General features: G+C 38.1%; 1 pseudogene; it reads left to right on the forward strand.

Annotated features, from left to right (window-relative positions):
• Positions 1-308: 308 nt before the first annotated feature.
• LOC118552557 (U1 small nuclear ribonucleoprotein C pseudogene) lies at positions 309-839 on the forward strand (annotated as a pseudogene).
• The last annotated feature ends 9,806 nt before the right edge of the window (positions 840-10,645 follow it).

Genomic DNA, 10,645 nt, shown 5'->3' on the forward strand with positions numbered 1-10,645 from the left:
AAATACACAAGAGACAAATGTGAAGAGGTCAGAAACCAAAACAGAAAAATAAACAAAAACAAAAGACAAAGTAAAGAGGGGGGAATGGGGAATACAATCTCACAGGGTGGACAAAACAGGGTGATCCACTTGTTCCTCAGTGCATTTTGGTCTCAGTGTTAGAAGACACTAAATCCCAAAATTGCAAAGAAAGTAAAACTTATATATATACAAAAATAAAATTGAATATAGTGAAAGGAGGCCAAAAATAAAGAATATACCTATAAAATGTAGATATAAAAAATCAAAGTTAAAAAGTGACTTAAGGCGTCATTTCCGGGCGGCACGGGACGGAGTGGCCAACGGCCTGCAGAGCAACATGCCTAAGTTTCATTGTGACTACTGTGACACGTACCTCACCCATGACTCTCCGTCTGTGAGAAAGACACACTGCAGTGGTAGGAAACACAAAGAGAATGTGAAAGACTACTATCAGAAATGGATGGAAGAGCAGGCTCAGAGCCTGATCGACAAAACAACCGCTGCATTTCAACAAGGAAAGATACCTCCTACTCCATTCTCTGCTCCTCCTCCTGCAGGGGCAATGATCCCACCTCCTCCCAGTCTCCTGGGTCCTCCTCGCCCTGGTATGATGCCAGCGCCCCATATAAGGGGGCCCTCCCATGATGCCAATGATGGGCCCTCCTCCTCCTGGGATGATGCCAGTTGGACCTGCTCCTGGAATGAGGCCACCTACGGGAGGCCACATGCCAATGATGCCTGGGCCCCCAATGATGAGACCTCCTGCCCATCCCATGATGGTGCCCACTCGGCCAGGAATGACTTGACCAGACAGATAAGAAGAGAGAGGAACCTCTTTATATTCATTTTATATTACTTGTTCTACTTCACCAGGAGATCATGGTGCTGTGACTCTGGGTGTTTTCTCACAGCAGGACAAGGAAGACTTGCTCCCCCTTCCTATCAAAGAGAATAGTTTTTGCCGGGGAGTAGTGGGACAAAAAAAAAAACAAAAACAAAAACAAAAAAAACAAAAAAAACAATTTTCATTTCTATTGTAAAATGTGAAAATAAAATTGTCAACTGTTTTAGTTAAAAAGTGACTTAAAAATAAGAGTTGATAAAATAAGAAACTAGTTGAAATGGGGAAAAAAGCAAAAAAGAGAAATGGAAAATTTTAGACTGAAAGATAAATGAATCATGAGGAAAAAACTTCAAGTTCTATTCCCCTAGCACCAGAGTTTTACAGTCTTGGGGGATCCCTAAACTAGTTGTGCACCTGTTCTTCCAGTTGGTCTTCTGAAGGAGGGGCCTGCTGCACTGCTTCTCAGGTGGCTTTGCCTGGGCGGGATTGCACCGCCCCTTGCCAGGGGGCCAGGCTCCGTGTAAGCTGGTCCTCTGTGTGGCTTTTGTTCCCTGAAGGCTTTCTGCGCCTCTTTAGGGGATCAAAATAAAAATGGCCATGCCCAATCTCAAGCCCCAGAGCCGAAAGATCACGGTCCCCTCTCTTTAGTGAACTCTCTGGGATAAACGGTCTTCACTTTTGTGTGTGCCAAACTCTGCAGACTCCTGTGGTGCATGCCCACAGCGATCCTCCCAGGGGAAGGCAGAGGGTCACCCCGTACTGTCCTTTACAGGGCCACTGCCCTGAGAGCTGTTACCCGGTCATGGGCTCACCCCTCCCGTGCCTCCCAGGGGATGGCGGAGGGTCCCACATTCTAGTCCACTGCAGGGTGCCCAGCCAGAGGGCGGTCACTTATCAGGCCTGGCTCTTGGTTTATGGCAAACCGAGCTGAGAGCCCCCTTCTGGGCTCGCTGACCATAACCAGTTCCCCTGCTCCATTGCTTGGGAACTCTAGCGGCTCAGGCACCCCCATTAGTTCTGTGACTCCTGGGATTCTGAGACCACACTGACCCGCCTAGAATTCTGCCCATTTTATCCCCTGAGCTCCTTTCAGGCAGAGATGCCTCTCCCTGGAGCAGATTACTAAGGGTTCCGATTTTGCCCTCTGGTGCTATATCCCTTTCCAGTAGCTGGTTACAGAGGCTCCCTCCCCCCTCCATTTATCTTCTGATATCTCCCCTCAGATTCACTTCTCCGAACCTCCTACCTTGCAAAAAGTGGTCACTTATCTACTTGTAGAGTTCCAGATATTTTTTCTTACATCTCAGGATGAATTCATGGGTATTTGGAATGGTTTGATAGTTATCTAGCTAAATTCAAGGGACCAGATGAAGTGAGGTCCCTTACTCTTCTGCTAGCTTGCCTCCTCCCTACTTGTGAATTTAAAACATAAGAGCAGCAATTAAAATATGGGAAGGAACAAACAAGTGTCAAATGGACAGTTATCTAAGTAAACCAGAAATCTCTAAAACAAAGGAAACTTCAGGGGTAGGTGGCATGGCTCTTTATCAGTGTGGCTGGCAATGTGTTTATTCAAGATAGGTGTCTTTGAAGTGGATGCCTCAGCAATCAGAAGCTTGATGTGAGGCACGGGCATTACAATAAATAAGACTGGCCCTTACTTGCCACATCTTATTTTACATCCTCTAAGGCAAGGATTGGTCATAGAAATGGCTGAGGGAACAAGGGTATGCTTCAAATGCATAAACGCTGTATGATTTTTCCCCAGTTTTACTTAGATATAATTCACATATGGCATTGTATAAGTCTAAGGTATACAGAATGATTATATATATATATATATATATAATGATATATGTATATAAAATGTATATAATATATACATGTAATATATATAATATATAATGATATATATTATATATATATAAAATGATACCACTACAAGTTTAGTTAACATCCATCATCTCATATAAATACAAATACAAAAAAAAGAAAAAGAAAAACATTTTTTCCTTGCGATGAGAACACTTAGGATTTACTCTTTTTTTTTTTTTTTTTTTAAGATTTTATTTATTTATTTGACAGAGAGAGAGATAGCAAGAGCAGGAACACAAGCAGGGGGAGTGGGAGAGGGAGAAGCAGCCTTCCTGCCGAGCAGGGAGCCCGATGTGGGACTCGATCCCAGGACCCTGGGATCATGACCTGAGCCGAAGGCAGACGCTTAACAACTGAGCCACCCAGGCGCCCAGGATTTACTCTTCTTAACATCTTTCTTATATCTCCTACAGCAGTGTTAGCAATAGTCATCATGTTGTACATTACATCCCTAGTAATTCTGTATCTTACAACTGGAAGTTTATACCTTTTGACCTGCTTTATACAGTCCCCACTTCCCTGGCTCCCCACCTCTGGCAACCATAAATCTGATGTCTTTTTTTAGGAGTTTGTTTTTGGATTCCCCATGTAAGTGAGATCATACAGTATTTGTTTTTCTCTGTCTGACTTAGGTAACTTAGCATAATGTCCTCAAAGTCCATCCCTGTTGTCATAAATGGCAGGATTTCCCTTTTTTATGGCTGAATAATATTTCATGGTGTATATATACCAAGTCTTCTTTATCTATTCATCCATTAATGGACATTTAGGATTTTTCCATACCTTGGCTATTATAAATAATGATGCCATGAACATTGGGGGCAAATATCTCTTCAACATAGTGTTTTCATTTCCTTCAGATATATCCTCAGAAGTGGGATTGCTAATCATATTGTAGTTTTATTTTTTATTTTTTGAGGAACTTCCATAATATATTCCACAATTGTACTAATTTATATCCCACCAATAGCAAAGATTCCCTTCTGTACACTTTCTTGCCAGCATCTGTTATCTTTGTTAACTTTTCTCTTTGTGATGCTAGCCGTTCTAACAGGCATGAGGTGATATTTTGCTGTGGATTTTATTTGCATTTTCCTAATGATTAGTGATGATGAACACCTTTTCACGTAACTGCTGGTCATTCATATATCTTCTTTGGAAAAATGCCTAAAAATGTCTACGTAGGTCCTTTCCTAATTTTAAATTAGATTGCATTTTGTTTTGTTTGCTTATTAAGTTGTATGAGTTATTTATATATTTTGATTATTAACCCCTTATCATATATATGGTTTGCAAATATTTTTTTCCCATTCTGCACATTTTCTGCTCATTTTGTTGATTTTTTAGTATTGCTTTGCAGAAGCTTTTTAGTTTGATGTAGTCTCAGTTGTTTATTTTTTGCTTTGATTATGCTCTAGGTATTCTATACAAAAATTCATTACCAAGACCCATGTTAAGGAACTTTTTCCTATGTTTATTTCTAGTAGTCTTATGGTTTCTGGGCTTATATTTAAGTCTTTAATCCATTTCTAATTCATTTTTTTGGGTGGTATAAAATAGGAGTCTAATTTCATTCCTTTTTTTTTTTTTGTATAGTTGCCACACAATGTTACATTAGTTTCAGGTGTACAGCCTAGTGATTCAACAAGTCTATACGTTATGCTTTCCTCACCACAAGTGTAACTACCATCTGTCACCATACAACACTATTACAATACCACTGACTAAATTCCCTATGCTGTATCTTTTATTCTATGACTTACTCATTTCATAATTGGAAGCCTGTATCACCTTCTCCCCTTCATCCATGTTGCCCATCTCCCTACCCCCCTCCCCTCTGGCAACCATCAGTTTGCTCTCTGTATTTATAGGTCTAGTTCTGCTTTCTATTTGTCTATTCATTTGTTTTTTAGATTCCACCTATATTCCACCTATATTCCACTATAAGTGAAATCATACTGTTATTTGTCTTTCTCAGTCTGACTTATTTCACTTAGCATATTACCTTCTAGGTTTATCTATGTTGTTGCAAATGGCAAGGTCTCATCCCTTTTCATGGCTGAGTAATATTCCATTGTGTATATCTACCACTTCGTTTTTTACTATCAGTGAACACTTGCTTCCATATCTTGGCTATTGTAAATAATGCAGCAGTAATCACAGGGGTGCAGATATCTTTTCAAATTAGTGTTTTCATTTCCTTTGGGTAAATACCCAATAGTGGAATGATTGGATCCTATGATATTTCTATTTTAAATTTTTTGAGGAAACTCCATACAGTTTTCCACAGTGGCTGTACTAGTTTACATTACTACCAAGAGTACATGAGGGTTCCTCCTTTCTCTTTATCCTTGTCTTTTTGATTCTAGCCAATCTGACAGGTGTGAGGTGATATCTCATTTTGGTTTTGATTCGCATTTCCCTGATCACTAGTAATGCTGAGCATTTTTTTCATTTGTCTGTTGGCCATCCATATGTTGTCTTTGGAAAAATGTCTCTTCGGGTCCTCTGCTCATTTTTTAATTAATTGTTTAATTTGGTGTTGAATTGTGTAAGTTCTTTATATATTTAGGGTATTAACCCCTTATTGGATATATCATTTGAGAATATCTTCTCCCATTCAGTAGGTTGCCCTTTTGTTGATGGTTTCCTTTGCTGTGTGGAAGGAAATTCTTTGCTTCCTTTGCCTTAAGAAACATATCTAGAAAAATGTTTCTATGGCTGATGTCAAAGAAATTACTGTCTGTGTTCTCTTCTAAGAGTTTTATGGTTTCAGGTCTCACATTTAGGTGGCTAATCCATTTTGAATTTATTTTTGTGTATGGTGTTATGAAGTGGTCCAGTTTCATTCTTTTTCCATGTAGCTGTCCAGTTTTCCCAGCACCATTTATTGAAGAGACTGTCTTTTCCCCATTGTATGTTCTTGCCTCCTCTGTCATAGATTAATTGGCTATATATGTGTGGGATTATTTCTCTGTCCTGTTCTCTTGATCTGTGTGTCCATTTTTATGCTAGAACCATGTTTTGATTACTACAGCTTTGTAGTATATCTTGAAATCTGGGATTGTGATACCTCTAAGTTTATTCTTGCTCAAGATTGCTTTGGTTATTTGGGGTCTTTTGTGGTTTCATAAAATTTTAGTATTATTTGTTCTAGTTCTGTGAAAAATGCTGTTGGTATTTTGATAGGGATTGCATTGGATCTATAGATTGCTTTAGGTAGTATGGACATTTTAACAATGTTAATTCTTCCAATCCATGAGTATGGTATATCTTTCCATTTATTTGTGTTGTCTTTAATTTCTTTCATCAGTGTTTTATAGTCGTTAGACTACAGATTCTTGGACTTGTTTGGTTAAGTATATCCCTAGGAATTTTATTCTTTTTGGTGCAATTATAAATGGAATTATTTTCTCACTTTCTCTTCCTGCAACTTTGTCATTAGTATATAGAAATGCAATTGATTTCTCAGTGTTAATTTTGTATTCTGTACTTTACTGAACTAGTTTATTCTTAGTTTTTGGGTGGAGTCTTTAGAGTTTTCTGTGTATGGTATCATGTTACCTGCAAATAGTGACAGTTTAACTTCTTCCTTTCCAATATAGATGGCTTTTATTTCTTTTTCTTCTTTGATTGCTGTGGCTAGGACTTCCAGGACTATGTGGAATAAAAGTGGCAAGAGTGGACATCCTTGTCTGTCTTATTCCTGATCTTACAGGAAAAATCTCAGTTTTTCACCATTGTGTATGCTGTTAGCTGTGGGTTTTCACATATGGCTTTTATTATGTTGAGGTATGTTCCTCTAAACTCACTCTGTTGAGAGTTTTTATCATGAACAGATGTTGAATTCTGTCAAGTGTTTTCTCTGCATCTTTTGAGATGACTATATGATTGTTATTCTTTGTTAATGTTAATGTGTATTGTGTTCATTGATTTGTGAATATTCAACCATCTTACATCCCTGGAATAAATCCCACTTGACTGTGGTGAATGATCCTTATAATGTATTGTTGAATGCAGTTTACTAATATTTTGCTGAGAATTTTTGCATCTGTGTTCATCATGAATAATTGACCTGTAGTTTTCTTTTTTGTGGTGTCTTTGTCTGCTTTTGTTTTCAGGGTAATGATGCCCCTGTAGAATTTGGTTGGAAGCTTTCCTTCCCCTGCTATTGTTGGAATATTATGAGGAGTCTAGATAATAACCATTCTTTAGATGTTTGGTAGAATTCACGTGTGAAGTCATCCGATTCTGGATTCATATTTTTTGGTAGATTTTTGATTACCAATTCAGTTTCATTACTAGTAATTAGTCTCTTCAGATTTTTTATGTCATCCTGATTCAGTTTTTTAAGGTTGTATGATCCTAGAATTTTATCTATTTCTTCTAGGTTGTCCATTTTGTTGGCATATAATTTTTCATTGTATTCTCTTATAATCCTTTGTATTACTGTGGTGTCAGTTGTTACATCTCCGTTTTTGTTTCTGACTTTTTTGTTGAGGATTTTTGCATCGGTGTTCATCAGAGATATTGGCCTGTGGTTCTCTCTCTCTCTCTCTCTCTCTTTTTTTTTTTTTGGTGGTATTTTATCTGCCTTTGGTATCAGGGTAATACTAGCCTGATAGAGTGAATTTGGAAGTTTTCTTTCCCCTTCTACTTTTTGGAATATTTTGAGAGGAATACACATTAACTCTTTAAATGTTGGGTAGAATTCACCTGTGAAGCCATCTGGCCCTGGACTTTTGTTTGTTGGGATTTTTGATTACTGACTGAATTTCATTGCTGGTAATTAGTTTGTTAAAATTTTCTATTTCTTCTTGATTCAGTTTTATATTTTTCTAGGAATTTATCCGTTTCTTCTAGGTTGTCCAATTTGTTGGCATATAATTTTTCATGATATTCTCTTACAATCTTTTCTGTTTCTTTGGTGCTGCTTGTTATTTCTCCTTTTTAATTTCTGATTTTGTGTATTTGAAGAACCAGCTCCTGGTTTTGTTGATCTATTCTATTGTTTTTTTAGTTTCTGTGTCATTTATCTTTGCTCTAATACTTATTATTGCCTTCCTTCTGATGGCTTGGGGCTTTGTTCTTTTTCTAGCTCCTTTAGGTATAAGTTTAGGTCGTTTATTAGAGATTTTTCTTCCTTCTTGAAGTAGGCCTGTATTGCTATAAACTTCCCTCTTAGAATCACTTTTGCTGCACCCCAAAGATTTTGGACCATTGTATTTTCATTTTCATTTGTTTCCATGTACTTTTTGATTTTTTTTCTTTGATTTCTTGGTTGACCCATTCATTGTCCAGTAGCCTATTATTTAATTTCCGTGTATTTGTGCTCTTTCCAGACTTTTTCTTGTGGTTGATTTCTTATTTCATAGCATTGTGGTCAGAAAAGATGCATGGTATGACTTTGATCTTTTTGAATTTGTTGAGACTTGTGGGTTTCTGGACATGTCTGCTGGTAACATCCTTGGGTAGGTGAGGCTTCCTGTCAGGGTCTATTTTTGGGTGAGGCCACTGCCCAAGCTCTGAGGTTGGCATGGGGGCAGGGGATGCCACTAGCTGAGAACATTTGGACTGCTGGCTTGGTTTCCTTCCTAAGCAAGGCTGTAGGCTAGGCTCTGGTTTCCTAGGTTCTCTGGTCAGGCTTCTAGATGTTCAGGGCTGGGTACTATTCTCAGTAGTGCATAGGGCTATGAATTAATATTATAGAATGGCAACTCTGGAAAATCAATTTTCCTTTGTCTTCAGGGTTGGTTTTGCTGCCTGTTTTAGGTATTGGTTGGTTTAATGACGTTTTTAACTCATTTTGTAAAGTCTGTGTTCTTTGTCACATGTGATCACTGTAGTCTTGCTTGTGTTACTGTAGTGGTCAGCTAGTGATCTGACAGAGTTCGTTAGACGCCTGGCGCCCCCTCTCCTCAAAAGTATCCTATCTTTAGCAGATGGGCTCTCTTGTGTGTTGGGGAAAACCTTCAACTTTCAGCCAGGCAACATACAACTCTACCATAACCTTCGCTTTCTGCTTATGGAGAATGTGAAGGTCAAAGTTGAGAGTTTAGAGCCTCTCAGATTTCTTTTTTTTTTTTAGAGCATTCCCTGAGCTCTTTATGTGTGTTTAGCCCTCTAGATTCCTGACTATGCGGAAGTTTTTCAAAGTCCTTATTCTTTTTATTCCCCAGCCTTTCCTCCCAAGCTTTTCAGTTTGTCTGTTGTTTATCTCAGGTGTTATCCCTTATCCAGATGGTAGCAGCTAATGCATTTACTTTCAAGTGTTTTTGAAAAACACCCCCAAGGTAGTTGCCTCCAATTTGGGAGAGTTCTCAGTAAGAAAAAATACAGGCAAGCCTTACAGCTGGTACTTCAGGAAGCCAGAATATAGGACTACATAATCAACCTCGGTTCTTTGATAATAAGGTCCATTTTCCTCCCTCTCGTACTAGGAACTTAAACCTAGAATGTGGGCAGTTGCCTTCCAAGATGTCACTGAGAGGGGAAGCAGGAGATAAGGCGAGGCTGTTAAAGGCTTTTTTCCTTCCCTGGTTGCTATAAATCGTAATTAGTTTCTAGAACTCTGATGAAGTTGATGCTGACAGTTTTTGCCAGTTTATTTGCTGCTTTTGTGGAAGAACATGCTTTTGGAATTCCCTACTCCATACTGTTTTCAGTGACAGCACTGTATGCTTATTTTTAAATATGATTTATGAATATATTAAAACCATCATTAACCACAAATGCAACTGAGTACTGAAAATGTAGCAAGAAGTATGGTGATGTTGAAGTGATGTAAACAAAGAATCAGAACTATTAACATTCCATGGCTCTCTCTTCAAACATCATTTTTATAGATAGTGTATGTTAGTGGCCAGTGCAGTATACTTATGAATTAGGAACAACTGGACTAAAAAGAGCATTTTGAACCCTAAGCAGTCTGTTAGTGGAAGGGATTCTACAGATTGTGTGTGTGTGTGTGTGTGTGTGTGTGTATGTGTAAAGATGAGCTATGAAGTTGGACATCAATAGATGTTATATTCCAGTGGTTGTCTAATTATGTTCATAAAGTTCTAGTGTTTTCTGTGACTTGAACTGACTTGAAGTAAGGGGGATTGACAAGAAAGGTCACAGATGGTGAGGTTCCAAGCTTCCCACTTCTGTAGTCAACCACCACTATAATTCTGTAGATTATATTACGGTTCTATGAAATTTTTTGCAAGTTAGCTTCCACTGCTAAAAACTCATACAAACAACAAATAGACTGATATACAGGACTGCACGATAAATATGCCTGGTTGTAAATACCATGGGACTTTGGGCAAAAAGAATCTCTGTGAGCTGGAATGGAATTAGGGTTACACTATATTAAAAATTTATCCCAGTCTTAACCTGACTGCAAAATCCCCAGAGATGATGTCTATAGGCACCATTATTTTCTTACCACCTTAGCTTCACACAAAATAGGCACTTTGTAAATATCTATTATCTTAGCTATGTAAGGAAATAAGGTTAGATAAGCCTGTGGGACCAGATTATAGTGGATTTGAAGCCTAAAAAAAGAAAGTAGATAAATAAAATTACTGAGAACAAAATGTCATCATACAAAGTTTAAGGAAATGGTAGATGATAAGAATTACAGCAGAAACAAGCATTAAGACAGAAAACTACTGCTGTTTTGGTCAATACATAGGCTTAAGAAAGCCCTCACTTTTAGGTATTTGATGTATTGTGGGGAGGGAGTTAAAAGGATTAAACATAATTCTTGACCTCAAACAGCTTCAGGTATGTAGAAAAGGCTTAGAGAGGAGTAGGTTCAAGGAGAGCCAAGAGATGGATGAGCAGCTCTGGAACTTCTACCTTGAAGTTTTCTGAAATAAGAGTTTAAAAAAGGAAAAGAGTTGAGTCTTTTGGCTT

Source organism: Halichoerus grypus, chromosome X (assembly GCF_964656455.1).
Source record: "Halichoerus grypus chromosome X, mHalGry1.hap1.1, whole genome shotgun sequence".
NCBI classification, from domain to species: Eukaryota; Metazoa; Chordata; class Mammalia; order Carnivora; family Phocidae; genus Halichoerus; species Halichoerus grypus.